The sequence below is a fragment of the Lagenorhynchus albirostris genome, chromosome 8 (assembly GCF_949774975.1).
Source record: "Lagenorhynchus albirostris chromosome 8, mLagAlb1.1, whole genome shotgun sequence".
Lineage (NCBI taxonomy): Eukaryota > Metazoa > Chordata > Mammalia > Artiodactyla > Delphinidae > Lagenorhynchus > Lagenorhynchus albirostris.
The window spans coordinates 49,850,240-49,877,028 of NC_083102.1; the positions used below are offsets into that span (position 1 = coordinate 49,850,240).

Consider the following 26,789-nt stretch of genomic DNA (forward strand, 5'->3'; position numbering starts at 1 on the left):
CAACAGCCTCTTTTTACACTTTGTGTCATTCTAGTGTTTATGGACACAAATTTTTCATACCAACTAGTCCCTAAATAAAAGCTCAAGTGAAGACATAGTGACGTATTTCAATGCCACAGAAAATCTAGCTTGGTTGACTCTACTGAGATCCAGGCTGTCCATCTCCAGTGCATACCACCCTGAGTGATTTTCAAGGATCATTTTGCCTATGGTCAATTTTCACCGCATTGTGATCACTTTGAACCTCCAACGGATTCTACTCTACCAGTCTCCGCCCCTCTATCTCACTGTTTTGGCTTCTGATCAAGCAGCCACATAGCACAGGGAGATCAGCTCAGTGCTTTGTGACCACCTAGAGTGGTGGGATAGGGAGGGTGGGAGGGAGGGAGACGCAAGAGGGAAGAGATATGGGAACATATGTATATGTATAGCTGATTCACTTTGTTATAAAGCAGAAACTAACACACCATTGTAAAGCAATTATACTCCAATAAAGATGTTAAAGAAAAAAATTAAATAAAAAAAAGAAAGACTGCCTTGGTAGCCCAGCACACACTTAGCCCCTTCTCAGTGATTCATTTTATGTTCCACACACCTCTCACATTCAGCTAAAACTCCAGCTAGATGACCTGCAACACAAAAGATTTTTGAAGGGAACAAATATTCTTTTCCTATTTTTCTGAGGGCTTTAAACACAATTGAGTTTCTCCTAGCAGTTACCCTCCTACACTTGGGATGACCATCCTGCATCATAGTTTGTATTATTAAAAGGTTTTCTGTCTGATTATAAGCCTGGAGATCCCAGGTCTAAGAGCAGCAGGCCTAAGAATCCTAGTCAAGTGCAAAGGTAACATGGAGAAAGCATTTCCTCTGAGCCCCAAAGAACTAAATGCTCAAGTTGTTGATCAGGAAAATGCAAGAGAACCGTGTTATTTTGTTGCGGTGGAGGACAAGGTGGACTTGACTAAATATTGCTTTCTATGGGAGCCCAGCTGCCTTACCATAAGCCCCAAACATGTGGTGGTGCCTGATGCTTTACTGGCTGTAACCTGGTTCCGATAGAAATGAGAGGGTTGGAAATTGAGGAGGAGGGGAGTGAGAGAGCTATAGCTTACAGAGTGTCCAGCGTTACAGCCTGTCGGGCACCTGACATCGCACACAGATATTACATTTTGTAACTGCCATCGGATGTTGGAGGTTTCATAGATGATAGCTCCATAGGGAGCTGGAGAAGGCCACCTACACAAAGGTCTCTGGCTGGCTCCTTCTTTATGTCTGCTACCCAACAAGAAACCAATATCAGGAAAAGATTTACGATTTGGTGGGCAAAAGATAAATGATTTCAGTCTCTGGATGCTTTAAGAGCAAATTTTTGTACATCATACGGTTAAAATTGATCACTCCATTGACTTTTGTATGGGAGGGGCCCAAACTAATGATGTTAGGTAATCAATGAGAAAAGGCTGTGCATGAAGAATTCAAAGCCACAATAATGGATTGCTCCTCACAGCAAGAAATGTGAGGGCTGGTCATGTCCAAAGAAGGCTGGACCCAGAGCCATCTCCCCTGGCTCTGGTGCTCTGAACAGACACTATTAGAGGCCTGTTGGTGAAGCATGACCCATGAAGTAAGTCCTCTGACGATTGTATTTCTTTTCATGGAGATTCTGATTTCTCTGTCTTCTTACCTCTATAACTTGTCTTTTACTCCTAAGAAATAGATCCCAGGGTGCTGCTGGTTGTTATAATTAGCTCTTCCTGTTTAAGTGTGTGTGAGAGGACCAGACCTCGGTAGTAAGCCACTCAGAGGGACAGAGCACTCTTTTCCTGACTCCTAACACATGCTTGGACTACTTGCCTCCCTGTGTAACTGCTGCACATTCAGGGCATCTGGATCTATGAGACTTGCCACCCCCCACCCCCGACTTCCCAGCCAACATGTGGAGAATAATATAAGGGCATTAAATTAGACCTCATTACCCAGCCAGTTGGGCTGTCCAGCTCTCCCGCACATAATAATGAGGTCTGATTTATTGTGATCATTATTCCGGCATTACAGGTCACTAAATAACATGCTCTGCCCACACATGTCTTCTAAGCTAATAAATATCCTGAGAGGAAACAGTCTTGAGGGCACAAGTCTCAGGTTTAGATCGGTAACTGCAGGCTCATTAATTGTGTGAAGGTACTTTGCCTATTGCTCACAAAATCTTGGGAATAGAGATGGGACAAGTCTAATTAATAACCTGGTGGATGTGAGTGAGAGACAAAGGAGAGAGTGTCCACTGGATTCTCTGGCCTACGGGGCAAAGGCCAAGGAGGTATGCTGGTGGGTGGAACAAAACTGAGGCCAACCAGGCAAGTCAGCCACGGTGCCACCCTGACAGCACAGCATCAAGATGGCAGGCCTTCCTGGAGCTGGCTCTGTGTTTCTCTCTCACCTCACACCAGGTATTCCCGACAGACCACTAGAGAGTTCCCTGCCGTGTCACTCTCTCTCACTTCTGAGCCTTTGGACGTGCTGCTCCTTCCTGTCTAGGATGCTGTACCCCTTTCCCACGTCCCCATTTACATCATGGTATTAGCATGTTTGGAGACTCAGCTTAGATGTCGCCTCCCCTAGAAGGCCGTCCACAACCCTATAGCACCAAGCATTTACTCTTATACCACATAGCGCGCCATACAGTTTCCACTTACTTGTCTGTATTCTCCGCTAGACTGTCTCTCAAGGGCCCAGTCGGCATCTCATTGATCGCTGTATTCCTAACGCCTAGAGCAGTGCCTGGGACATGGCAGGTATTGACTAGTTGCTTGGTAAATGCAAAAAAATTAATTCCTGTGCTCAAGAAGGAAATGGAAAGCAATGCCATAAATGTGGTGGTGGTTTTAGAGGGTGGTGAGTTTTTCATCCTGGCAGTCTCCACTCAGGGAGAAGAGGCCCCCAGCCACCCTGCACATCACTTCCCTGAGCCTCTCACTATAACATGCATCAAATTGGGAACGTCTTGAAGGAAGGAAATAAGATTTGGTTAATCTTAGATCCCTCAGAGCCTTGCCTGCATCTTGGTACATAGTAGGTGTTCATTAAATGTGGATTAAGCTGTTGGCACTGGTAGCTGGGCTTTCCTATTCATCAGATGCTGGGGCTCTGGGGTCATTTCCTAGAGTGTGTGGGAGAATGTGGTTTGCAGCTGGGGAGACCAAGGCTACTTTTTTGTCCCGCCCTGGTTTAGAATTTGCCAGCAGGCAGGGAAGAATGAGGCTCTGGCAGGGTTAAGTGTTCTCTGTAAGTCTAGCTAAAGCAGGCCTACACAGTGACACCTGGCTATATGCTTTTCCTTGCAGTCATAATCTTACATCATAGGGTATTTTCAGCTTTAGACAGAATTACAAGAAAATGACAGCATCAATGGATTGCCACAAGTCCTATATGGATAACGTCCATATTTATCTTTTTAAATTGCAATATATTCTATGAAAGGCCTATTTGCCTCCAGGAAGACACTGGGGATCAGGAAAGCAGGATTAAAAATAATCCTTTTTTTCTAACTCATAATGTAAAATGTGTAACGGGTAAATACTAAGTAAATCTGACCATATATCTACATTATTTATGGGAATAATTTAGGATTATTTGCTTTATAGGAAATTTGTTGGAATGCTTTAAAAATTACTGAAATTAAATGAAATCAGGCTCCTTGAATTATCCATGAATGCAGCTTCACATAATCAATACTTTAGCCATTCTGGGATGACATTACATCTCAAGACTATCTTCTAACTTAATAAGATTAGAAATAATAAACTGATATTATTTCTTTGTGAACTGGGGCCTCTGACGTCGTAATTTAATGCCTTCATTATTGCACTCAGAGAAGCTGAGAGACCCACCGAGACCCACATATACGCGTGACTACATGTCCAAGTGATAGCCTGGTTCCTCTAGCTTTCTTTGGAGGGCGGGTTATGTGCGACTGAGGAATATTCTTATTTTTAAAACCCTCTGAGCATTATTTTCAGGAGAGCAGTGTTGTAGTTATTTAAAATGAGAAACTTTTATTGATCCAATAACAAAGACTAGCAGAAAATGAGATGACTTATTCCTGAATTGTATTATTACAGATATTTTCATGCTGGTCAAGAGAAGAGCTCTATGTAATGGGGCCACGAGAGAGCTGTTATTTTGTGTGTGTGTGTGTGTGTGTGTGTGCGTGCATGTGTGTGTGTGTCCCCAGCCTGGGCTTGAGGCACTCTTGTGGTACATACTGCTTTTTGCTGCTTTCTGGGAGAAAGCGCAGGAAAGGGTGTGGATATCTGAAAGTATGGTGGGGTCTTAGACCTGAACGCTTATCCTATTTCTCACGAACTCTGCTCCTGCCCCTTCTGAGTTGAGGAGTCTCCTGAGTCTGTGCGTATTAAAGCACTTTCTCATGAACCTTTGCCATGGCCTATGCAGCAGCTCAAAGGGATTTCCTTCCCTGCTTAAAATGTGTTGGGCCCACATCTTAGCCCAAGAGATTGTCGGAGTCCCTCTGTGAGGCCTGTTCCCAGAGAGTCACCTATGGTGAGAAACCGATGGAGGATGTGATTCCCAAGGCTCTGAACCAGACTCTAAACTGGACAACGCAATGAAATGGATGGGAACATTCCATAGAAAGATGGTCCTGGCTGGGAGGGGCTGGGCTAAAAGGAGATGGAATGTGTTCTATTTACAGAATGTGATTTAAAATGCTGAACGCTGAGGGAAGGAGGCAGTTATGACTTCTTTAATTGACCAGGACAACAGGAAATTGTCTCTCTCTCGGTGAGAATGGAAATTGCTTGCCCGCTGGCTCTGTCGACTGTGCGTGACCTGTGGAACCAGCTCTGGCATCGGGAAGCTCTGTTGGAAGTTATATGGCAGAGACGACTTGGGGTAACCAATTAGTTCTGGACTAGGCAACAGTAATAACCAGGGCAGCCCACTGTGCTCCAGATGCTATTGTAAGACTTTGCATTCCTCCTCTCATTCACTCCTTAAATCAACCACAGTTGTATGAAGTGGGTGATACTACTCCACATGTGGACACTTGGTGAGACTGTGACTCACCCAAGGCCACCCAGCTGGAGAGGTGCAGCTGGGACTGAAATCCAGGTTGTCTAAATTCAAGATCAAGTGCTCAAACTAATGCTGCATCATTTGCCAGACAGATGCAAGAAAGGGTTGTGAAGGCATAACATGTACATTCAGAATCCATTGCTTTCTAGGGGAAATATTTTATTTTGTTCTGTTTCTCTTTTTCTCTCATAACTGGCTCCAGTTTCATAGCATAGTGTTTTGGAATTATTGCAAATAGGGAACCAGTTATTACTAAAATGCATACTTCTGGCCACTTCTACTGAGGCTCTAATTGCCCTTGGAAATGCCTGTGCTAGGTAAAGCCTCATATTGAGAAGAGAGCATTAACAGCAGATCTGAGCTGGGACGAGTTTTCCCAGGTCCCAGAGATGCATTTGCCCACAGGAACTGGAATATGATGGGGAGGTGCTTTGTTGGTTACTTAGTCCATCGCAATGTCTCCTCAAAGATAATGAACTCTGATAAACAACAATAAACAAACAGCCTCTCGATCAGTAATGAGAAACTAGTGATACCACATGGTTACAAGAAGAGTGGAAGATTCATAATCCTTCTGCAATGAATACAGAATTGGAAATTCAAATAGTAACGATGACTGACTGACATTTATTGAGTGCTCACTCTGAGTCAGGCACTGCTCTAAGTCCTTTGTGGGAAATGCCAGCTCACTGCATTCTTAGAGCAACTCTGTAGAGTGAATGCTACTGTACAATTTATTTCTGCCAATATCTTATTGGCTGGAATGAGTCACATGGCATGGTTAGATACAAGGGAGGTCCAAACTTAGTGGCCAGTGCCCAGATAAAACTCTGGGCATTATGTTATTAAAATAAAAAGGAAGAGGGCTTCCCTGGTGGTGCAGTGGTTGAGAGTCCGCCTGCCGATGCTGGGGGACATGGGTTCGTGCCCCGGTCCGGGAGGATCCCGCATGCCACGGAGCGGCTGGGCCCGTGAGCCATGGCCACTGGGCCTGCGCATCCGGAGCCTGTGCTCTGCAACGGGAGAGGCCACGGCAGTGAGAGGCCCGTGAACACCCCCCCCAAAAAAAATAATAAAAAAAATAAAAAGGAAGAATGAATCCGGGGACAGTGAACAGTCTCTGCTCCAAACACACTTGAGCAAATGAACTTATTCTTGGAGTGATCCAAGAAAAGAAGTCTTTCTTACCTTTTCCTGCAACTAGTTTTCTAGAAGATGAATGTAGAGGAACATGATTTTACAGAGGTTCCTAGTTTCACTGAGGTTCTGGGTACTCTGAATAGATAAGAGATAAGAAAGGGTGAGTGAGAAAAATAAACAAGCTTAAACGTTGCTTCTTCTGTAGAGCTTCTTCTTTTGGGCAGAACCAACAATTTTGTGTGTAAAGCATTCCCAGATCTTTCCCTTATTCTAGAAGCTATAGAAATTGTTCGCTTGTTTATTCAATAAGTATTTTTGAAAGCCTATGATGAACTGGGCCCTGGGTCTACAAAGACACACAAGACAAACAAGGTGCTTGCTGTTATGCAGTTTATGTTCTGTTTGGAGGAGACAGCAGTAAACAAGTAAACAAGTGAACCACAATTTCAGAAGGTGATAGATACTATGCAGAAAGAATACAAATTAAAACGTAAAAATCAGTAGCTTGTAATAACAAGCATTTATTTTTCTTGATTACTAGCTACATATTTTGGGGCCCAATACAAAATGAAAATGTGTGGCCTCTTGCTAAAAAATATTAAGAATTTCAAAATAGTAACAGAGATCCATTGAACCAAGCATAGGCCCTTCTAAGCAAGGAGCAGGGAGAGAGTTTGGCCTACCGAACGAAGCCCACTGAGCCAGAACCCACATCTGATAAACCTATGAACATCATCAAGAAGAATTCAACCAAGTAGCTGTTCTAGAAGCATGGTGTGGAGTCAATATCGCTTTCATGGGCTTCCCTGATTCTGGCATTTGTAAAGCCTGAAGTTAATACAGTGGATCTAATTATTTTCTCCTTTCCTCTGTGCAAGGTGTGGAAAGTCTGCTTAGAGGTATTTCTGCTCTAAGGGTGATTACGCAGCAGTCTGGGATGTGGGGCTCTGTGGCAATAGCTAGGCTCACAGCAGTCAACCTTGGTACTGTAGACATTTAGGGCTGGGTAACTCTTTGCTGTGTGGGGCTGAACTGTACATTGTAGGATGGTTAGCAGCATCCCTGGCCTTTACCCACTGGATACCAGTAGCAACCCCTCAATTATGACAACCAGAAATGACTCCAGACAGTGCCTTGTCCCCTGGAGGGCTGGAATCTGAGAACAACTCTTATCCTTCCTTTGCTTGTCTCAGCTACAGTAGCAACAATACTAATAAGTATAGCTAAACATGTATTAAATATTTTTTCCAGGTACGCTGCTGAGAGTTATTTGGATTTTATTTAATTCCAAAAAAAGTTCTAGGTGGAGGGTTCTGTTCCCTGTTTTACAGTAGAAGAAACCAAGGCATGCAGCTGTATCTCTCTAGTGCTGAGGATGTCAACTGTTTATTTTTTTCCCACTATATTCCAGGTGAATTTCAACCCCACCATCTAGAAAGTTCAGAGCATCTGCCCAGTAATTACCCCTATTACCCTATGCAAAAATTGACATTGGATCCCTGAATAATTATTATATTTTACAAGCACTGTAAGCCAGCTGCTGATACAGCATTTTCCAGATGTTAACTCATTTGATTCTTATAACAACCTAGGGCAGGTAAGTCCTATTATCACCTCCACTTCATGGATGAGGAAATGGAAGCACAAAGAGGTTGAGCAACTTGCCTGAGGCCACACAGCTAATAAGCAGCAGAGCCAGGGTTCAAACCCAGGCAGTCTGACTTCAGAGTCCAGCTCTTATCCAGCACACTATGCCTGGTGCCTGGTAGCAGCCAAGGCCAGTTTTGCTGTTGAGTTTGGGGGAATACCCAGTAGCCATGAGGAAGCCAGGAAACAGGGTGGTAGCTGGGTGTTTGGAACACATCACAGTGTATAGCGTATGGACCAGGTGCCTTAGAGTTCATCATGAGGGTGCTGGAATCCCTTCCCAGCTGCCTTCCCCACTCTCAGACCCCTGTGGCTCCCAATGACCTTGGAGTGTTGAATCAGGTATATGGGAGCTCCTGTAGTCAGACAGAGCAAGCTGTGGTACTAATTCCATCCCTTTGGTCTTTAGTCCAGATGAAGACAAGCCGCCCCACGTTACAGCATCACCAGGCAGCTCTCCATGACTATAGAGGCAACACTTTCTCCATCAAGCACCTTTACCCGGGGGATAACAAAGAAAAGCCTGGAAAAGTTCTGCTGGGCATTGTTCTCAGAACTGAGGAGCAGCTAAGCCTGCTTTGGGCACAGAGACAAGCCAGGAAATGAGAGGGTGGACGCATGGGTACTGGCTTGGGCAGACTGGACATAAAGACAGATGTGGTAGGCAGGAGGCCAGAATGGGCCAGTGACCACAGGGCTTAACTAACTTCAGAAGAAGCAAAACATTCATAGCACAGCCTCCAAAGGTGCAGGACAGGGTGATGACAAGGAGACTGGCAATGGCTGTGTCAAAGCAGACCCGAAGAGCTACCTTCTCAGCTTGGGGTGACCCGGGAGGGGGAGCTTCAACATTGACCTGACCTTTGACCCAAACCTAAGCCAATCTTTCAGCAGGCTGAGAATAAGACATTTTCAGATTGTCATGCCATTCTTTCCTGATTTCTGTGAAGGTTCAGTTGTCTTAGAATAAAACTCAGAGGCGCCATCTGTGAGCCTGTGGAGTGGGCCCTACAGGAAGCAGGGAAGGGTAAACACGAGGTCTCTTCTCTGCAGAGGTTCTCACTGTGGTTTCTAGACTGGAAAGGTCTGAAGAGGCAAATGGCTGGGCATCCTGGGCTTCCCCACTGTGTCCCCCAGAGCCTCCCAGGGTTCGGGTCAGGGGAGGGTTACACACACAACACCGAGCCTGGCTCACCAGGATGCCCAAGCAATTTGTTAAAAAGTTAAAAAAAAGTCATTCGTCTAACAAATATGTATGGAGAAAGGCTCTGTTTAAGACTGGAAGCTGAGGTGGAGGGAAGGCTGATAGATAAGGAAAATAAGAATGACGAAGAAACTGCCCTATCCCAAGGGGCCCCAGGCTCTGAAACCAACCTCTTCTGTGAGTAGAGCTTCTTCTCTGATGTCAGGTATGTGTAGAAAACCAGCTGCTCGTGGCAGGTAACTTCTCTGAAATTAGAATTATTCACTTCAATAATCACCCCCATGTGACAGTCAATTACCCACAATGGGTGCCCCATCTCAGTGTATGCTCCAATGGGCGTCTCCTTGAACCCAGGAAAGAACATAAGGGAACAGAGGCACCGTGTCCCTGCTTAGAAGACTGGCCATTGTCTTGTGGTGCTTTGCGGCCTAAGCTGTAATTTCACATGTGTAGACCATCTCATTGGATCATTATAACAACCCCTTGCTGAGACAGAGCAGAGCCTGTGGCATTATACATGTGAGAAAGATGATGACAATAATAAAACCTCCCATCTATTGACTACTTGCAATGCGTGGGGCACTGGGCCAAGTGGTCTATGGTCTATTCACTGTTTAATCCTCACAGCAACCCTATGAAGCAGCCACTTTTTCTGTCATTTTGTTGATACGGAAAAGGAAGCTCAGAGAGGTCAAGTGATTGACTTAAGGTCACAGAGCTAGCCAGTGCCAGAGCCTGGATGACTCTAAGTCCTTGCCAAAGGCACTGAAGTATGTCTGCAAAGCATTTATGATTTGCTGCAGGTAAACAGCCAGGGGAGCAGCACCCTGGGCTCCTGCTCCAGGATCCTTCCCTCTGCCCATAGTCGGCTCTGTTGAGTCCCTCAGAGTGGGTGGCTTCCAGCTTTTCTCATCCCACCCACCTGCTCTTCAAGCCCGCTTTGCCCAGACAGGGACAGCTGCCTTTCTGTGAGCACTAACGAGCTCTCTAAGCCCAGGCAGTGGCCTCGGGTGCCGATTAGGGCCACAGTGGGAGTTAGCCAGGAACATAGGCGTCTCCTGCTTGTTTTGGGAAGGCACCAATACTGGACCACCCAAACTGCCTCTTAGCCAGGCCTCCACTTGGGAACACTGACATGGAGTTGGCAGCTTTCCTGCTCCTTCTCTACCTCCTGATACCTCCCCTGGGCCAAATACTCAAGTACCATAAGCCTCTCAAAGCCCCAAGACCAATGCACTCCCGGGGCTGATGACACAGCCCTCAGCTGGGGATGTGCAGTTTCCCCTCATTCAATTAGGTGACAGCGCCTGCAGCCCGACTTAAAACAGTGGTGCTGCTGCCTCCCTCCTGGCCCACCTGGCTTCAGTCTCAGCCTGTGCGGGTTTGCACCAGGACCGGCCACTTCCACAGCCAGGCCAGCAATGAGCTTCCAGCCTGGAGCATCTCACTCACTGTCACAATTGGTGTTACTGTCCTGTGCAGATGGGGCGGAGAGGGTGAGGCTCATTGTGTGGCTTTAGAATCAGACAGTTCTGGCTCTGAATCCCACATATGCTGCTTAGGAATTGTGGGACCTTAGGAAAAGCCACATTTCTCACCATGTTGGAGTGTCTTTATCTGTACGATGGGGCTGATGCCACCTCTCTCTCAGGATTGTTCTATGGGTTAAAGATGACACTGCAGGCAAGGTGCCTAGAACCAGGCCTGGCACATAACGGGCCCTCCGGGGATGTGAATGCTTGCCCTCCGCTCAAGCTCTTCCCGCCGCTTCTGCTCTCTCCCCTGCCTGGAGCCCTCGGGGGCTGATCACGCCGTGTCCACACGCAGAGGGATGAAAGGGAATGTGCATAACCAGGGCTCCTGGTGGCTTGGAGACAGAGGCCAACAGGGCGACTTCTCTACACAGAAAGTACAAGCACCAACCCCTCTGCTCAGCATTGGAGACTTCTCCACAAGCTTCCTGACCACTTTTTCAGGCTCATCGTGGATTTTCCCCCATTGGTGGTTCTCACTAACCCTGCATGCTTCCCCCCCTCTACACCTTGGCCTTCTGTTCTCTTTATTCTCTTTATCGGGAACACCCTCCATTCCAACCTTTGTCTAAAACTCAGTCCATCAAAATGCCTTCTCAGTGAAGACCTTTCTTAGCCTCTTTGGACGATAGTGTTATAAACAAGTAATAACAGCGGCTCCACCCTTGAACCCCACAACTAGAAGGAGTTCATCCTGGACAGCACTGACTGTGAGAAGTTGTCCCTGCCAGCGGACAGGGGCAGGGTGCCTTGAAGGACAGCTCTTTGCCTTGTCCTGTTCTCTTTGGAAGACGGTAAACTCTATGAAGGCAGGGACTATATTTTATCTATCTATCAACTCTATCCTAACAGGACATAGTCGAGGCCAGTGTTTCTCAGTCTCGGCACTGTGGACTTCTGGGGCTGGCTAATTCTTTACTGGGGGGCTGTCCTGTTCATTGTAGGATATTTAGCAGCATCCCTGGCCTCTATCCATCCATGAGATGCCAGTACCATTCTACCCTCCAACTGTGACAACCAAAAATGTCTCCAGACTTTACCACTTGAATTTAGGAGGAGTAAGGGTTCCCTTGGTTGGGAACCACTGCTCTAGAATCTTAATCAATACCTTTAAAAATACTTTATTATAAAAAAGTTGCAAGCAAACATAAGAGTATTAAAAAAAGAAGAGGTAATGAACCATAAGTATCCACCACTCCTCTTCAATAACTATTAATATTTTGCAAATCTTGTTTCATCTACCACCACCTACTATTTTTCTGGAGTATTTGAAGCAAATCTCAGGCAACATGTCATTTCACTCCTAAATACTTAGGTATGTATGTAAAAGATAATAACTTAAAAAAGCTTTATATAATAATAGCATCACATCTAACAAGATTAATAATTATTCCTTAATATTACCTAATACTCAGTCAATGTTCACATTTCCATGATTGCCACAAACCATGGACTTTCTTTTCTTGAAATCTGTTTGTTCAAATCAGGATTAAATAAGGCCAAGAAATGCATTTAAATTTCTTTTTATCTATCTTTTTTATGCCATTAATTTTTATGAATAATTAATACATATTTTTAATTACTGAAAATGAGAGGTGCTGAACAAACTTTGAGGCAAAGGAAAAAGGTTTCTGAAAGCTGGTATAAAATTTTCTTCCCTGAAGGTGCTAAAGATAAATACTCTTGTGGCCATCAATGTTGGTTTAGTTTTTTGTTTTTGTTTTTTTTTTTTGCGGTACGCGGGCCTCTCACTGTTGTGGCCTCTCCCATTGCGGAGCACAGGCTCCGGAAGCACAGGCTCAGCGGCCATGGCTCACGGGCCCAGCCGCTCTGCAGCATGTGGGATCTTCCCGGAAATCCACGTCCCTTGCATCAGCAGGCGGACTCTCAACCACTGCGCCACCAGGGAAGCCCTGTTGGTTTAGTTTTGCTCCGAGTCACCGACACACTCATTGTCTAAAATATTTACTTCATGCATTTGTAAATAAATATCTTCATTTTGTCCCTTGCATCGGCAGGTGGTCCTCTCAAATCCACGTCCCTTGCATCAAATCCACGTCCCTTGCATCGGCAGGCGGACTCTCAACCACTGCGCCACCAGGGAAGCCCTGTTGGTTTAGTTTTGCTCCGAGTCACCGACACACTCATTGTCTAAAATATTTACTTCATGCATTTGTAAATAAATATCTTCATTTTGTTTTTAAGTGTATTTGTAATGTTCAAAAATTAAATTCAATGCACTCCCTTATTGAAAATGATGCTATGTGTAACTCAGAGAAGAAACATTATCTCCCCCTGTTGTTTTCTCTTTGCTCTTCCAAAGTCAAGTGGAAATGGAAAAGCATCTCCTATTGATACTGCTTGCTTCTCTAATGACCAGGAATTTCAGATATTTAAAGCAATTTCTTGATCCCTTTGATCAGTGGTATACTCATGTTTAAGCATGTTTCCAGACTTTAGATAATGACCTTCTCTTTGTGTTTACAAAATTATTTCTACAGCAAAATAAGAGTACGATTTATTTTTCTCTGCAAAAGTAACCTCAGGGTGATAGGAAAAATTATATATCTATCATGTTGCTTTGTTGTTTGCTTGTAGAAGTTGTAATTTGTTTTCCTCTCTTGAAATATTTGCTTTCCTTATGACATAGAGAATATTTGGAGATGTATATGCATCTGCTCTATGCATATATTCTTGCCCTTGGGTAGAAATCTAGTGTCCATGGAAGAACATGGCATTTGATTGAAAGCCAGCGAGCCTGGTAGTTTTCCACCAGTTACAATTCACAGTTCTGCTTGAAGCAAATACCTCCAACTGTGGATAATGGACCTTCCTTGAGAATCTGAGACAAGTTACTGGTTAATGTCTCTGAAACAGCCTGTTAAGACTGTTACTACAAATTAGAGTCTGGATCATTCCGAAACCCAAATAGACTTCTTTCATCTTCCAGATGGCCGTCTGATTGGGAGCTGGGCAGGATCACGTTTCAGGTTGTGACTTAATGATTCAGGACAATATTTATGGTTATTACTTGACAGAGGGCAGTGAGGAAAATTAAAGCACAGCCCCAGGCTTCATTTATGACAAAAAACAAATTCACGGCAGGGCTGTAGATTAGAGATGGCATCTCCAAGCTCCAGGCAAAGCCCTGGCACACTATTGTGGGATGACCCACTTAACCAGATACGGCTTGGTTAGCCTGGCAAGTCCCGACTTCAAAATTTCAGCTGCTGCATTATCGCTAGAAATGACCAAGCAACTCTCTAAATAGAAATCTTGGAAAAGGTATAGCTATGAGTGAGAGATTTCAGAGGAGACAAATAATGCGATTATGTTCTTTGCTGGTATGACGACTACATGCAGCTGAAATATTATGTTTTGAGGCACATTTTAAACTTTATTATTACAGTTGGTGATATCAACAGGAGAAAAATAATTACGCCTGCCAGTTGTGGGCATTCTGTTTATGTAATGTGTGATTTCTGCATTAACTTTTCCTTCTAAAACATGCTCTGCATGATATAATACACTACCCAGAATTTTAGGAATTCCATAATTGGGTGCTATGGGGAAGAGAAAGACAAGACGGGGAAGACATAGAAAGGGGATAAATAAAGCTCGAGGCAGTTAATGAAAGTGCAGATTGTCTAGAAAAAAAGCCAGGAGAAAGTTTATCTTGCCCCATTAATCCTCTACTCACCCTGTGAAATGAGAATGCACATATTGTTCTGGGGGGAAAAAAAAGAGAGAAAACTAAACCATATGCCATTAATACATTTGACCAACTGTGACATTTTTTAAATAAGGTTTTAACTGGTTTTATTACACCAACTGTGTAATTTCAAAATGACTCCATCATCTATTATATCTATTATAAACAAGTACTTTGTTTAACCAAGCCAATAATAACCTTCACAGACAGAGAACGTTGGGATTTGAGAGAACCAAATCCTCTGATTGTTTAGATAAAGGGAAAGAGAGTCTTTGGCTAGAAATAGAAACAAGAACATGATCTTGAAAAACAAATTTTAATTTATCACACAATTACCAATAATTTGACATTTCTTCTATGGTGTGTGGAAGCGGCCGTCCAGTGCCTGAAGCCCACCCCACACTGTCTCGGCTCCACACTCACAATCCAGCTCCCACAGGCACGGTAAAGTCTGGCTGTGTGAACATCACTTGGGGTGCCCTGGCAAGGGGGGGCTTTGCCAGAGAATGTGTGGTCGGGTGACTTACAGAGGAGCCTCTACCTCTTCTTTAGGCCTCTGTCTGGTCAGCCCAAGCCACGAGCAGCTGCGGACGGCAAGTGGAAGTGAGGGCACAGAAAGGAAGTCTCTTTGCCTCTTCACATCCTGTAAGGAGCATCTAACACTCTCCTGGGTTCAAAGAAAATGCATCAGCTGCCCGAATGTTTTTCAGCTGGTGGCCTCTTTTCCTTTTGACAGTCTTTTAACTCGTTGCTATGCTCGTCATTTTTCTTTCTTTCCAAGCACTTGGCTTTGTTCCTGCCTTCTGGAGAAGCTCAGGCTTTTCACTTTGCAGGAGGAGAGACTGGATGCTTCTTCAGTGTGCTGTGTGTACCTTCTGATTTCCGTGGTGTGGGGTGTTCGTGATGAATGCGCCCACAGTTGGCTCTTTTCCTGAAGCACACTGGTGTCACTTTGGGCTGCTCCTTGGGGACACTGGGGGCCTGCACCATGGCTCGGATGGATGGACAAAGCTAGGTTCACATCCTGCTTCTATCTTCTATGTGACAGGAGGAAACTAACCCTCTGAGCCTACAACTTCGTCTATAAAATGGGAACAATAATTCCAGCTTCACAGGATTGTAAGGATGACATGAAATTGCATGCCTGAATCACAGGAAAAACACTTCTTAGTTGAAAGGTTGACCCCGATCTCTGCAAAAGGAAAACCATCCCTCCAGGGATATTATACCATCTGTGCTTTATACCACACAGTCGCAGCAGTAACCATAAACCCAAGGCCATAGGATCAGTGCTCTCAGGTCGTCCATGCTTTGTACTGTAGCCCCTATCCAGCGCCAGTATCCCATGATATCCCGCTCCTCTGACTCGACCTTGCATTTGCAACTTCATCACATTCAGTCTTGCAACACCCTTATGTTGTTGTTTGGTATCGTTGGAGCCACAAATATTGTCAAGCCAAAATTGACCTAATTTACCTTCTGGGCCAATGCTTCCACTTTAGAAGGGAAGCCCAGGAGGCCCAGAAGGTTGTGTGACTGACTCTGGGCACCAAACCTAGCTCGTGGCAAAGCTCGGTCTCTAGACGCATAGGCCAGCAGAGTTTTACCCACCTGAGTCTTACAGTGTTACTTAACTCCTGTGTTTTCATGTGTGATTCATATGCAGGGCTCCACCCCTACCACACCCACACCAGATTTAAAGTTCCTTTCAGACATATCTTCTTATAGGCTGTCCTGCCTTGGAAGGGGGTAATCGATGAAAACTTGCTAAACTGGGCCAGTTGAGGGAAGAAAGAATTCCTGGACATGTCAGCAAGCAAACATTTTATCAAGTAGCTTCTCCTTCAATTTTACAGACATTATTGATCTGAAAAGCAATACGGATAAAATTTTCATGTAGGTAGAGGGGGGTTATCCTGAGCCACTGGCGACCGCATTCCTTCCCTGGGAGTGCAGTGTCCATGGCTGCACACCGAGAACATTACTTAGCGCACAAAGGGCAGGGGATAGTCAGTGTCTTTCCTGTACCTTATGATGAACAGGACCTCTTTACAACAGACTAACTCTATCCTCAAACTCAATCAAGCAGCAGCTTCTAACCTGGTTAACTTTCAAGCATGCTGGTGGGGGACCAAGGTACAGAACCCAATGGAAGGCACTGCACACATTTATTGAGAGAGGTGGATGCAGGCAGAGTGGAGGCCAGTCTGCCAATTAGGGGAGAAGTGAAGCAGATGACACCTGACACTGGGTAGGGAAGGCAGGGGGATTGCAAATACATATCAGATTCCATTTTCACTAAGAGGTCAGCTTTAATCAAGTTCCCAGTGTAAATATTACCAATATAAACCAAATAATGGAGGTTAAACGGCCGCTCTCGAGGTCAGTGACTCTTGGTCAAGCTGGAAGATTTCACATCAAATGGACCAGCTGGAATATACCTGGAGGGCCTCTGTGCCTGACCATGAAACCTGAACCCACACCTACTCTTCTGGCTGTGGATGGAGTGCAGAGCGATGTGAGCGTGGCAGGGCTGTCTCTGCTTTCAGCTCAGTGGTTGAAAACCAGATGCACTGCGGCCCGGGGTTTCCATAAACACAGAGGGCTGTGGTTCCTCTATGGCTGAGAATCAAAGTGAATGTTTGCTGCACGAGCTGATGCATCCTGCTCACTGACATCCCCAGGGAAGGACACCTGATGGTCCAGGGAGGCAACCCTTCTCTTACTTGGTTCTGGAAGCTATGGTTCCTGATCAACCCTCAGGCAACCCTTTATAAGATGTGCTATAAGATGTGTTGTAAGATCTTGCTATAGAGATGAGGTCACTATGTCAAACTAGAGGCAACCCTGGTCTGGAAATAGAGTCAACATAATCCTGATCATCTGGGCATTTCTGAGCGTGTCCTCCCCTCTTACTGCCCTTTTGCTTTTGTCTGGCCGTCTGGAGTGACATGCACGCAGCATCACTTGTCTCTGTCTCCTGTTCTGCCTGCTGCCCAGTTCCCAAAACCATTGTCCTCAGCCGTCTCATGCTACCTACATGCTTCCTCGCCTTCGTGGAGTTTATGGTCTTCCAAAGAGAACAGGACAAGAAGACAAAGTCTCCCACAAGGTACTTCTCACAGTCAGTGCTCTCCAGGAGCGATGTAAGATGTAAACCCCTTCTGGTTGGGGGGTTCGTAGGAGGTGCTTTTTATTATTACTTGTTTATAACACTAACCTACAGAAAAAAGATGCTAAGAAAGGTCTTCACTGAGAAGGCATTTTAATGAGCTGGGTTTTTTACACAAAGGTTGGAAGGGAGGGTGTTCCCCATAAAGAGAATAAAGAGAACAGAAGGCCAAGGTGTGGAGGTGGGGGAGCACGCAGCATTAGTGGGAACCACGAATGGGGGAAATTCATGATGAGCCTGGAAACGTGGTCAGGAAGCTTGTGGAGAAGTCTCCAATGCTGAGCAGAGGGGTTGGTGCTTGTACTTTCTGTGTAGAGAAGTTGCCTTATTGGCCTCTGTCTCCAAGCCACCAGGAGCCCTGGTTATAAACGTTCCCTTTCATCCCTGTGCGTGTGGATGTGGCGTGATCAGCCCCCGAGGGCTCCACGCAGGGGAGAGACCACACGGTCAGAACTTCTCTGCTGCTCGAGCTTTGTGTTCTAGTTTTTTAAACAAAATATATCAGGTATCTTTCTTTTACTGCACCCTATGAAAATTGAAATCGTTGCTAAAGTTTTCTTGTTGTTCTTGCAACAAGCTAATCGTTATGCTAAGAGATTTATGTGCCTCATTGCATTTAACCCACACAGCAATCCCACAGGCAGATCCCATTCCCAATTTACAGACGGAGAAACTGAGGCAGAAGGAGGTTAAGAACCTTGTCATACAGTGGCAGATAAAGGGCTTGAACTCAAATCGATCTGGTGTCAGTCTGAAGCAGCAACTCCTGCTGCTTCCTTAAATGAAATCATTGAACTGCTATCTTCTCGGCAGGCATAGTTTTGGGGTCTCATTCATTCCTAACCAGGTTCTTGGTAAACACACAATTTTCCGTTTGCATGTCTTAGCTCTTTCTTCCAAAGGCGGGCTTTTAATCAGAGCGGTGGAAAGGCGCCATGTATTTTACCCTGAGGTAAATCTCAGTGAGAAGAACAGCGAGGGGCAGCAGTTTTGTCAGGCTGGCTGACTTCAAGTGGTGTGGAAGAACGTTCCACGGATATTCCCCCAGCGATGCTCCGCAGCAGCCGGGAGCCGCGTGACTGTCCAGGTTGGTGCCTCGTTCATCACTGAACCATACATCCAGGAGGAGAGCATGGGACCCATCCCGTTGCATTAGCTTTGTGCCTGTCTAGTTCAACACAAAGCGGCAAGGGTGGCGGAAGGCTGCTGCCTGTGAAATGCACCCCCTTGTCAGCTTTATGGGCACGCCAGACCATAAAACCTGCAGACAGATGACTGGAATAACCACATTATCTCTTTCAAGGCAAAAAGGAGAGGAGGATGTACACGGAGACTGATGTACAAAAGCGCTAGTCTAAATAAACAATCTACATAAATTTGCATTTGCATGGGAGCATTGTTATAAAATGTGGTCTTCATTAAAGAGAGGCTGGTGATGTACCTTAGGAGGGCCTGACACATGTGATTTCTGATCATCTGGCTCCCTTGTCTCTTTAAAGTCAAATCCTGTACATGGAATATTTGCCTTGTCTAAATAATGCAACAAAATCACCTGAAGCGAAAGCCGCTGAAATCTAGAATAGGTAAATGTTACACATACTGTACAATTAATAGGGGTTAAAGATGGGTATTCACATGTCAGTTTCCAGGGAGCTTAGAAACAGATGCATCCTGGTGAGATGTTTTGGAAAAATTATTTAAAGGGGGTATCCTGGTTAAGAACTAATTGTAACTCACTGATCCCAAAGGAAACTGGAACAAAGAATAACCAAGAGGGGCCTAAAAGAACTTCCTTAATAGGAAGATGGGAGAGAATAGTTGCTCTCTTTCTCAACGCAGGACTGAATAAATAGAGAAAATGGCCTTAAACAACAGCATGAGGGATTTAGGTTGAAAAAATGACAAGCCTTCCTTTCAGAGAATTGCTTTGTACAGGCTGTCATCTGTTCAGGGGTGAAATGGAGACAAAAAGAGTAGGATGGCTTGGGACTCTTGCAGTAGAAGAAATAAGGAAGAAGAAAAGTGCCCAGACTTGCTAAAGATATTTGAAAACAGAACCACAGTCACTGGAGTTAAAATGAAAGAACAGCATTCCAGACTCTAGTTTTCAACTATTAGCTGAGTGACCTTGGGAAATTACATTGCTTCTCTGGACTTTATTTTCCTTATCTGTAAGACTGGAGCATTGCACTAGAAAATATCAAAGGTTACTTCCAGTTCTAATAATTTGTTGGTTTGAGATTCCTATAACAAGGAACAGCATGTTGTGGTTTGCCTGGAATGGTCCTGATTTATGCCTACTGTCCTCACATAATTATTCATAATGCACATTTTCACACTCAAAGTGTCCTGGTTTGAAGCACATACTATATGGTCACCCTACCTATAACAGTTAATACAACAATTTCCCTTGATATTTGCTTAGATTGTTTCCCACAATACAGTTGTTAACCAAAAATGCAACAGAAGTATTTAGCCAAACAACTAGCTCTTTTCCTTCCAAGAAACAGATAATAGTAATAATAATAGCTCTTGTTTTTTAAGCTGACCACCTGCCTGGCCTTCTTGCCTAGGGCTTTCCAAGCATTAGCTAATGTAATTTCTCATTAAACTCTAGAAGTTAGATGCTACTCATTTCTCTTTTACGTTTGGGAGCACTGAGGTGCAAGAGGTTAAGATAACTTGCTCAAGTCAGGATTTGAACTTAGGTCTCTCTGATCCCCAGGAACCAGCATTTAAGCTTTCTGTCATGCTGCTTGCAGTACAAGGCATTTTACTAATATCCATAGTGTGCCTCCCTCCCCTGCCCGAAGTGTCTTGCACTGGTTTTAGCAGCCAATCTTCTTGGATGTGAAAACAAAACCATTGCAAGTTCCAAACCATTCCATATGACATTTAGACTTATAGATGAAAATCTTCCAAAATCACCATGATTTCATATGAAAAACATTTTTTGCTTTCCAACAAAGAAACTCAGACCCCTGGGTCATTCTGAACGCGTCTTTGGAGCTCTACACTTTTTGATATTTATTAAACAAGGCCTGCCCAGAGATTATGGGGAATTGTGATATTGATTAAACCATGATGTTCCTGTTATCCAGCAAGGCAAACGGTTGAGTGATAAAAGCAGTCCGGTGTTCTAAAATCATTTTCAAAGCAAAAGAAGGTCTGAACAAAATAAATGATTTGAATGCAAGACATAAACAACAAAACAGGCTGGCAAACGGACCAATAACGAGGCATCTGGGACACCAGTTCTGCTCCTGATGACTTTCAGGGCCAGCCTTGATGCCTTTCAGATTTCCAAAGAAAAATAAACTGGTGACAACAGAACAGCAGCTGTGGGCACAATAAGGAAATTAGTTGGAGCAGATTTGTAATTAAGCCCTGAAAATGGATCAGTGTGATCCCTCCCTGCATACAAGTACCTTTCGCTTTTTGCCTCTTTTCAAAATTCCTTTTTTTTTTTTAAATAAACACACGCTTCAGCTTCAGTCATGCATGTCCCGACCTGGGATATTAGCTAAAGATATTACTTTTTCTGGGAAAAACAAGAAATTAGCTCATAAGAAGCACAGAACCCCATGAAGTAAAATAACATTGACTCTGGATTCCTATTTCCTTTTTATTTTTGTCATTTTATAACTTTGGAAAGACAAAAGAGTTGTCTCCATTCAAAAGATTATATATTTGTGTATAATAAAGGAAGGGTGAAGGATCCTGGGGCATTGTGCGGACAATTAATTTTCATTTCCCAATACAAGATGAGGATGAGAACTTTATGATCTGCATGATTGTCTTTACATCATTTAACAATGGCATCACAGACAAAGCTTAGGCTCTAAAGATACTGTTGTACACTGATGGTTTTGAAAAAATAGCAGTATTTTTGTATGGGATGAACTTTAGTGTTAAATATATTGATTATGCCTTCTGGGCTAGAGATGGCCCTCCTCCCCCTCCCATGCCCATCGTTAGCTCCCCCCACCTCTACAACTCCCATTCAGATAGCCTGTGGGTGTGGGTCATGGCTGTGATTCCAGGCAGTTACTAGAGGGGGACAGACCTAGGCCCTTCGTGAACTGGAAATGAGGGTATTTCTCAGAGGAACGAATTCCTACTTCCTGGTCCACCATGGAGTGCATGCCCTGCCTCTTGCCTCCCGGATCCTAGCCCCTCTTCCTGTAAATCACTCCGAGCCCAGAGAAACGTAAGAAGCGCGGGTCAGACCCAGGTGTCCTGAATCATTAAGCACACTGGCTCCTCCGGGGGCCGGCCAGACCCTCTGAGCTTTGACAGCGGTGAAATGTGACAAGAAAGTAAATATCCTAGTGACCCACTTATCCAGAGGTCAGGCATCCCTCAATCTGCCTTCTGGAACTCAGTTGAGAAGCAGGAAGGAAGCGAAACAGGCTCGAAGCAGCGGAAACACCAGTCACAAAGCAATGCACTTTAACTATGTCTAATTGACTCTTAATTAACACACACTCCTAACAAGCCCATTTATGTAGTCTCCCAGCCCACAAGAATTAAAAGCAGAAAATTAGAGGGGGACAAGGAAGGAGGGAAGAGAGATTAGTAGTGATCATGCTGAAGGCAGTAAGAAATGATGGCAAACAGTCTGACATCAAAGGAGGAGATAAAAACAAGCCCCTAAAAAAGCAGCCCCAGAATTAGCAAGATCAGCAATCCACAGCCCCATCGGTCAAACACCATGTGCAGCTGTTCCTGAGGGCCACAGTTCCTGCTCCAACAGCAAAGACAACCCGTGTGAAGGAGAGAGCCTGGCGTTGGGAACACAGGGACCTTGGCCAAGCATCCATCTCCCCTCTCCTGGGTTCTCCATCCCTGGAGTGCTTGGGAGTCTCCTGGGGACATTGTTAGTACGGAGCCCAGAGCTGAGGCCCTGTCCTGGGAGACTCTGATGGAAAACCTCCAGATCCTCAGTCCATCATTCTGCATCTCCACAAGGCCCCTCCCACAGTGTTGGTGACTCAGAATCACACTTTTAAAAACATCGCCAACTCCTTCACCAAATTGGGAAATGGCTTAGGCAAATCACTTATTGTTCTGGGTTCTGCAGCTTATGTGAAAGAAAAGGTCTAGTATATCATCTCTAAATTCACTTACAGCCCGGCTGGCTAGGAGCATATACTAATTTTTTTTTTTTTTTTTTGCGGTACGCGGGCCTCTCACTGTTGTGGCCTCTCCCGCTGCGGAGCACAGGCTCCGGACACGCAGGCTCAGCGGCCATGGCTCACGGGCCCAGCTGCTCTGTGGCATGTGGGATCTTCCCGGACCGGGGCACGAACCCGTGTCCCCTGCATCGGCAGGCGGACTCTCAACCACTGCGCCACCAGGGAAGCCCTAATTATTATTATTATTTTTTTTTTTACCATCTTCATTGGAGTATAATTGCTTTACAGTGTTGTGTTAGTTTCTGCTGTACAACAAAGTGAATCAGCTATACATATACGTATATCCCCATATCCCCTCCCTCTTGCGTCTCCCTCCCACCTTCCCTATCCCACCCCTCTAGGTGGTCACAAAGCACTGAGCTCATCTCCCTGTGCCATGTGGCTGCTTCCCACTAGCTATCTATTTTACATTTGGTAGTGTATATATGTCCATGCCACTCTCTCATTTCATCCCAGCTTACACTTCCCCCTCCCTGTGTCCTCAAGTCCATTGTCTACGTCTGTGTCTTTATTCCTGTCCTGCCCCTAGGTTCTTCAGAACCATTTTTTTTTTTAGATTCCATAGAGCATACACTAATTTTATGATGGACTCCCAGGCAGCTGCTGAGCAGCCAAGAAAGTGTTCACGAGGATGACAGACTGAGTGCTTTTTTCAAAAAGGAGGGCTTCCAAATTATGCTCAATCAGCGTCTCTAAACTTTTTAAATTGCACACCTCATTAGTAAAAATTGGGGAGGTACTTTCAATAGATGTGTATTTTTATTTACTTATAATTTATCCATGTGATACTACACTCATATATTGTTTACATCATAAAACATACACAAAATAAAAATAAAATTTGAAGTTATAATATTTTCTTCACATACACCCCTTTTTAAGACTTTTGGGATAAATTTTAGGACAAATTCTATTCAACATCCAGTAGAATGTAAGCTATTTTGAGGGCACATTTTGCTTTATTTGTCATTGTATTCTTAAGGCCCAGCACAATTTCTGACTTGTGGTTCAGGAATGTTTTTGAATGAATGAATGAAAGTATGTCTTGGGATTTGAAGTGGCTAAGCTCTGGTTTTCAGGAGTATTCATCTATATGGAATATCTTTTCTTCCATGGTAGTCAACAGTGTGACTGAATATAGAAAGTGCAGAGTGAAGTTGAGAAGTATCATTCGCATTTGAGGAAACTGCCTGTTAGAATTTAGGGAGTATGATCAATATTTATGAAGCTCAGAAAACCCTCTCTGGAGCAGGGGAATGACTCATAGTTCATGAAAAGGTAAAAGCACTGGTTGTTGTATAACAGGTATGCATTAAATACCATATGTGTTCATCAAGGGTTTTGTGTGTGTGTGTGTGTGTGTGTGTGTGTGTGTGTGTCTGCGCACGTGCATGCTTGTGTGTTGAAGATATTCTCTAGGAAGTAGTAGAGATTTCCTTTTCCACCTATATTCTCTGTCAGATGCAATTTATTTAACTGATTACTGTTTTGGTTTGGGGAAACAAGGTAATATTTTTTTAAATGTACTTTTAAAACTGATATATACTGGACCCTTCTTTATGCAAAGACATTTAAAATCTTGTTGCTTACTCAAAAACATAGCTGCAGTTTATGTCATATGAAGAGTCACTTTGCAAAGCCCTATAGGTGTATACCTTTAGTATTTTGTTTGTCATAGTGACCAAGGCTGAATTATAGTATCTACCCATTGGTCATTGGCGTAGCAATATCTTAGTGAGTTATAAGAATCACTGGTGACTGCTGGGACTGTGAGAAAGAATTATCTTGGGAAGGAGAGGGTAGTTTCATCTTTGAGACAATGCAAAGTGCGATGGTTACCTACTTCACTTAGTCTAGCACCTCTCAAACTTTCTGGTCTTAGGACCACTTTACATCCTTTAAAATTAGTGATGACCTGAGAGAGCTTATGCTTATCTGGGTTATACTCATAAATATTAACTGTATTGGAAATTAAAATGAAAAAATCTTTAAAATACAAAAATATACATTCCATTCGTTAGCCAACAGAACAATGATTATAGCCTCTAGAAAACTACACTGTCAACTAAATAAAAGTGAAAAAGGCAAGTAACATTTTGGTATTATTATGAAAATAATTTTAGCTGGATGAACCCATTGGAAGGGTCTCCAGAACCCCCAGGGGTCCCTGGACTGCACTTTGTGAACCACTGATTTAGTGGATTCTAGAGGCAAAAACCTGACTGTTTCCCGTCTTAGAAGACACTATCAACTGAGATGTAAGAGTGACATCTGACTGGTGAGGACCAAGGAATTTCACCTGGATGGGGGCTCTGCTGGTGACCCACCAAATTATGACAAAGCACATACCATGGTATGCTGAATGTGGAGGAGACGGTATTTATGAGAATGACCTTTTCACCCCTGAAATATTTGGAACTGGGGACCTCGTCTTTTTGACATGATCCTTGACACAGTGACCCATGTTCCTGTGAATTCTTTGCTGTGGCCATCTCTGGAAATCATTAGCTTCTGGGTGTGGGTGAAGAATTATGAAGGGTAGTTGCGCCAGAGCTCAGTCCTCGAGTTTCAACAGCAATACTCTTTTGAACTGAGATCTCCCCACTTCAGCTGGAATTTTCTGCTGTGTCAGAAACAGGGTAGAAGAGGTAGCTATTCTCTAGGGCAAATACTTACCATTTTATCATTTAAAGTTTAACTATATAAATACACAAATATTTGTTAAATGAATGAAATTTGAAGCATGAAATCAACTGAATGTATTAACCATGGTCTTGGAAGGACAGATGTTTTCTTAGGGCAAAATGGAGGAAGAATTTTCTCTCTCTCTTCCAGTGAGAGAAGGGAGTAGGGCGGACTCACTCTTGATAGAGATAGACTGGTAATTTAGAGATGAATCAGGGGCCACGGGGCAGAGATGGTTACAGTGTAAAATACCAATGTGAGGCCCCTTGTTCAAAAAGCAAGAACAAAGGGCATTAAAAGTAGTAAAACACAGAACGTTTTCCTTTCTTCCATAGTCTCTCAACTTGTCATAGTGTTTTTCATTTGCTATCTGATGTCATTTTAAGTAAGTAAAAATAAAAATTTTAAACTATTAGCATGAATTATACCATTCCTCTTTATAGTGTGGGATGCCAGTTTTAAACGCAAATATAAGAGCATTTAACTTGCGTGCAGAATCACTGAAATTATGCAATTTCTTTTTTGTAGTGCGTACAGGCATATAAATTTAATTCTTACCAGAACAGTGGAAATACTTCACAAAACGAACTCAGTTGTTTTTATTTCACTTCTTGAGACATGCACATTCTACCACACTTGGGAAGCAGATGGCTCCCATAATCAGCTTACCTTGTACTCACTTTGAGTCTCGCTAAACTCCCGCATGCAACGGGTCCACTGGAACACTGTGCTTGTGAGGCATTGCTAAAGCTATATGTGAGTGGGGCAGCACGGGGGTGGGGGAGCATGCATTACTGTACGTATCTCTTCTGCTCACACGCATGCTCCCTTGTCCCACTGGACCTCACAAGTTAAAGGATAAAATTTTTGAGAATTTCAAGATGGCGACAGCTGCAGTTTAATCAAGCCCGGGGCCCTTCTGAGTATGGGGTCCTGTCCGACTGCACAGGTTCCATACCCACGAAGCTGAGCCTGGCTTGGGGTAATGCTCTTGTGCTAACAGTGGAGGCTTATTCTGGTCAGCCTACCTGCTCTTCGTTACTGTGTATGTAAATCTCTCTCAAAGGTGGGATGTCCAGGATCCCAAGGGAGAATACTCTTCTCACAGGGCCAGGGAGGCTGGACAGCAGCAGAGGGAGCCTGAGGTGATCTGTTGGGGTACACAAAGGAAATGATTGAATTCCTTTATCTACTTACTTTTTATCTCATTCTTTAAAAATTTCTGTGTGGTGTGTATGTGTTTTCAGAATGCATAAAATATATCAGCAGAGTATCACATGTATAAAATTTATAAATATATAAACATATACTGATGTGTGCACTCAAAAATGTTTTACTGAAAGGAGTACTAGAAAAACCAACTGGAAGGCACCACCCCAGAAGATAGCATAAGGAATGAGTC

General features: G+C 44.0%; 1 long non-coding RNA gene across 1 annotated transcript in view; it reads right to left on the reverse strand.

The window, feature by feature from the left end:
• The window catches only part of LOC132524215 (uncharacterized), a 100,648-nt gene extending 74,129 nt beyond the window's left edge, over positions 1-26,519 (reverse strand). The window contains exon 1 of the long non-coding RNA XR_009541824.1: positions 26,416-26,519. This is a non-coding gene — a long non-coding RNA (uncharacterized LOC132524215). The remainder of the gene's footprint in view (positions 1-26,415) is intronic.
• Positions 26,520-26,789: the final 270 nt, after the last annotated feature.